The sequence below is a fragment of the Astatotilapia calliptera genome, chromosome 12, assembly GCF_964374335.1.
Source record: "Astatotilapia calliptera chromosome 12, fAstCal68.1, whole genome shotgun sequence".
Classification (NCBI taxonomy): domain Eukaryota; kingdom Metazoa; phylum Chordata; class Actinopteri; order Cichliformes; family Cichlidae; genus Astatotilapia; species Astatotilapia calliptera.
The window spans coordinates 9,629,375-9,634,891 of NC_137433.1; positions in this window are offsets into that span (position 1 = coordinate 9,629,375).

Here is a 5,517-nt window from a genome sequence, read left to right on the forward strand (position 1 = left end):
GTTCTTCCATCAGGGATCCCACCAACAGTAGAGGAGCTGCAAAGTGTTGTGAAGAACACCTTTGGGATTTCAAACGACTTCAGTCTTCACTGTTTTGACCCAGAATTTCAGGATTACTTCACTATTCGCAGAAGTGACCAGATAAAACACAAATACGCTGTGAAGGTTGTTGGCATCACCCTGGTCATTCTGCCAGTTTTCGGCAGCCCCTCTGATCAATTGCCAACTGACTATGACTCATCATCCAATCCAGTTGTATTCAATGCAGACTCTGCTGCAACCACATCTTCTCAGGACACCATTATTCTCAAAAGGCAGAAGTTCAGAGAACGTTGTGAGCCCTGGACGAAGCTGTTCCCCATTCCACAGTCTGCATACGAAACTGAAATGTAACTGGAAAGAGCCACTGAGAGTATAAAAAGAAAGGAAATCTTCTGCCCACCTCCAAAGAAAAGGCTGATATTCTCGAGAAGTTGGCTGAAACTGTATTTTCAATTATGGACTATTCTTCCTATTATTTTGGGGCAAGCACTAGTGAAGATTTTCAGTGCATACAACGTAAATTAAGCAGAAAAATATTATATGATACATTTTTTATACGTTTTATATTCCACAATAAAACCAATTACTGTTTGAATGTTCTCTTTCTGAAATTGATTAATTTTACTCAGAAAAGAAGTTAAATTAATTTCATTCATTTTTTATAAAGTTAATAAAAAAATTGACAAAAATTTCATTTCTTTGTAATGGATATTTTAGTAATTTCTTACTAAACCTTTGCCAGATTGTTAGTGAATTCGAAGTAATTTTTCTCAGAGATTTATTTCAAACGAATTTATTTTTTGTTACAATTAGGCAATTTTAACCTTCAATTTGAGATTTTCTCCCTAAATCCAACACATATTTACAATTGAATTTTATTAATATCTACTTTTGTTTTTTGTTTAAATTTAATTAGCATTTCATATACATTTTACAGAAATCGCTGGAAATTGAAATCTGCTTTTGTAAATTAAGTGTCACTTTGTTGCCATAGGTTTTTTAACCCTTTAGAGCCGGTCGGAGCGGGCACGCTCTGTTTTGGATAACTATTTTTAAATCCCGGTAGCTCTGCAACCACGTAAGCTAGCGCAATAATTTTTTTTGCATATGAAACCGGAGGAGTTGTACTTACATCTTATGCCATCAGCTTGTCCTAGGTCACAGTTTCCTTCCACATAAAGCTTTGCAAAAACTGCATAAAAAGCGCTTGCAGGAACAAAAACATAATATTCCAGAAACACGCTTTGCTGATCCGATCAGCTGTTCATAACACTTCCTACGTTGGAATAGACGTCAGCGCGAACTTTTGCATGTCCGCCATTACCTGCCCGAAACCGGAAGTGACGTCATTTGTAAATGTAGTCTTTTTTACCATCAGGGCCTCAGGGCCTATGCTGGTCTTTTTAAAAGTTATGTTTGACTTTATGACTTTCTGTGTCATCTCTGGGATGCTTAGGACTCATATTGCACTGCTGGAAATAGTTTATTTTGATGCATATGCTGCTTTTTTGCAAATTTGCACTGTAATATTTATTTTCGTTTTTCCTGCAGTGTATAAAAATTGGTGTATTTCAAAAATAAAACTATGAAGACACTCAAAATAAATTTCCTGTGGTAGGAAAATATTTTGTGCAACTTTTTTGTATTTACAGTTTTGAGGGATAAGCCTCTTAAATTTCTCTAACTAGAAATAAATGTTAAAAAAGCAAAAACGATTTTCAACTTTTTTTGTAGTTTATTGCACTTTTTTGCAATTTATGTAATTACTATGCACTTAATGAATACATATTATTAAAATCTGGGCTATAATTGTTGTATTGATGTATAGCAACTTGAAATGCTCCCAAAAATGGCTCCACACCATGTAAAAATATAATATAAGCTCTGGCGGACTTGGTTCTATGGTAGGTCTTAAAGGGTTAAGTAACCTCTAGTCACAGTTTTTACACTGTAGCTAGGTGTCAACATAGTTCAGTGCTTGCATTGAGGCACACTAACTATAATAAGAAGCTCAGTATAATGATATATAAAGTATACTTGGCAAGTCCAGACGTTCTTTGGGATTTAGGACATTAGGACTGTAACTTTGCACATCAAATGCCCCGAAAAATATAAAACAACTTAAAGATACAGGAAAAACAAACAAACAAAGAAAAATCAGGTTGAATTAGAATAGAATAGAATAGAATAGAATAGAATTCAACTTTATTGTCATTGCACATGCACAGGTACAGGGCAACGAAATGCAGTTTGCATCCATCCAGAAGTGCTTTAGTGATATAGATATATTACAATATATATTAGCAATAATATAGATATGTAAGTATATTACAAAAATGGGTCTATTATGGTATGTTATAATGTACACGGTATGAAGTATGTTGTGAATATTCTATAACTATAAGTATGTACAGGCTATGAACAGGATATAAATGTGAAAAACTATACAGAATATGAAATAAATAACTTTACAGAAATCTGAAATATACAGTTATACAGAAATGGGAACTATGCAAGTTGTAAACAGTTGTAGGGTTAAAAATTATCGTATGTACAGAATGATTATTTACACAGAACTATACAGTAGTGCAGTTAAGATAAGTGAGGGTGTAGATAGTTTCTACAGAGGCTATATAAAGTGCTGGTGGTTGTGAGTGGTGGTTCAGTCCATGTTATTATTGTGTGTTTGAGGGTACAGTTGTCCATTGTGGGTGTGTGTATGTCCAGTCCATGAGTTAACGTGGGTCAGATGTCAGGAGGCAGAGTTCAGGAGTCTGACGGCTGTGGGGAAGAAGCTGTTCCGGTACCTGGTGGTCTTAGTCCGGAGGCTCCTGTAGCGCCTCCCAGAGGGCAGGAGGGTGAAGAGTCCATGTGATGGGTGACTGGGGTCTCTGATGATTTTCCCAGCCCCTTTCAGACACCGCTTCCTGTAGATGTCTTTTATAACAGGAAGTGGTGCTCCGGCGATGCGCTGGGCAGTTTTCACGACCCTCTGCAACGCCTTCCGGTCCGAGGCAGAGCAGTTCCCGTACCAGACTGTTATACAGTTGGTCAGGATGCTCTCGATTTTGCAATGATAGAAGTTCACCAGGATTGGAAGTTGTTGAGCTCGTTGAGGAAGGAAACATCAGAGGATGCGGGGGAGGGTTTGGTGGTCCTGTAGTCTGTGATGGTCTGGAGTCCTTGCCACATGCGTCGGGGGTTGGAGTTGGAGAAGTGTTCTTCTACCTTCTTTTTGTAATGGTGTTTGGCTTTTTTGATGCCCTTCTTTAGATTAGCCCTGGCTGTACTGTAGGCGTGTGCAACTCCTGACCTAAAGGCGGTGTTGAGGAGGAGACGAACATCCCGGTTCATCCTGGAATTACCTCCAAAGCTGCCTCTTCTACGATTTCACCTGAACCTGACCAGTGTGTCATTTGTTGGGACAAGAAAAATGTATCCTAACAATGTGGCAAACAAATTAATGAGGTGCTTGAGAAACTTTACCTTCTGTAAAGTATTGAGTCAGAAACACAGGCGGCAAGAATGTGCATGTTTGAAAGTGTCTTTGTGGGGATGGATGGCAGTGGGCTTCATGTAAGCAAAAAATGATGGTTGTCATGCTCAAAGTGGCTTCATCTGACGATAGTACAATCAAAATAGATGTAAAAGCTATGTTACTTAGGTAAGATTAAGGAAGTGCCTTGAAATGTTGGCTTGTGTTTTGGTGTACTTTACTGGCATAGATAACACAGCCCATCAGCAAGCAAGGGAAAGAGCATAAAACATAACAAGTATTGTAAATCCACAAGGCCAGTAAGGTGTTTCACAGCCTTTTAACGCACCAACTACTAAAGTTCTGTCCTCATTCTTTTTTCCTCTATCTTATCTTCCTCATTCAGTGTCAACTTAATCAATGTCCTCTTCATTTCCCCATAATACTGGGAAAACAAAGCTTTTTTAGAGCTCACTCAAGGTTATAGTTTGTGACACACTCTCGTACTATTCATGAAAAATTATGCAATTATTTGTTCAAACAAGTAAAAACAATTTACCGTAGAAGCAAAACAATGTTATATTTATCCAAATACACATGATTTTCATTTCTATCTGTAATTCAACTGAAGTGGACGAAACAATAATTTTATCCAAAGACATGTCCTTTCCCTAAATCTCTACAAAGTTAAAACAGCTGTGTCACATTATTAACATGTTGCACTATACAGGGAGTGCAGAATTATTAGGCAAGTTGTATTTTTGAGGAATAATTTTATTATTGAACAACAACCATGTTCTCAATGAACCCAAAAAACACATTAATATCAAAGCTGAATGTTTTTGGAAGTAGTTTTTAGTTTGTTTTTAGTTTTAGCTATTTTAGGGGGATATCTGTGTGTGCAGGTGACTATTACTGTGCATAATTATTAGGCAACTTAACAAAAAACAAATATATACCCATTTCAATTATTTATTTTTACCAGTGAAACCAATATAACATCTCCACATTCACAAATATACATTTCTGACATTCAAAAACAAAACAAAAACAAATCAGCGACCAATATAGCCACCTTTCTTTGCAAGGACACTCAAAAGCCTGCCATCCATGGATTCTGTCAGTGTTTTGATCTGTTCACCATCAACATTGCGTGCAGCAGCAACCACAGCCTCCCAGACACTGTTCAGAGAGGTGTACTGTTTTCCCTCCTTGTAAATCTCACATTTGATGATGGACCACAGATTCTCAATGGGGTTCAGATCAGGTGAACAAGGAGGCCATGTCATTAGTTTTTCTTCTTTTATACCCTTTCTTGCCAGCCACGCTGTGGAGTACTTGGACGCGTGTGATGGAGCATTGTCCTGCATGAAAATCATGTTTTTCTTGAAGGATGCAGACTTCTTCCTGTACCACTGCTTGAAGAAGGTGTCTTCCAGAAACTGGCAGTAGGACTGGGAGTTGAGCTTGACTCCATCCTCAACCCGAAAAGGCCCCACAAGCTCATCTTTGATGATACCAGCCCAAACCAGTACTCCACCTCCACCTTGCTGGCGTCTGAGTCGTACTGGAGCTCTCTGCCCTTTACCAATCCAGCCACGGGCCCATCCATCTGGTCCATCAAGACTCACTCTCATTTCATCAGTCCATAAAACCTTAGAAAAATCAGTCTTGAGATTTTTTTTTCTTTTTTTGTGTCCCGTTTGGATCTTTAGCCATCAGAATTGTTGTCTTAAGGCCAAGAAAGATGCCAAGCGGATTTATTTTACCAAGTGGATCATCATGGCCTTGCCATATTGGTCCATTTGATTGACCTTTATTATAATTATGAATTTATTTTATTTTCAGTTGCTACAAACGGGACAGACATGACTGGGGGATAGGACAGGGAGAGAGAATGAAAGAAAGAGAGGGAGAGAAAGAAAACCAAAGGGGAGAAGAGACGGTGAGAAGGGGGAGAAGAAAGAAAGAAAAACAAACAAAAAAAACAAAACACCTGG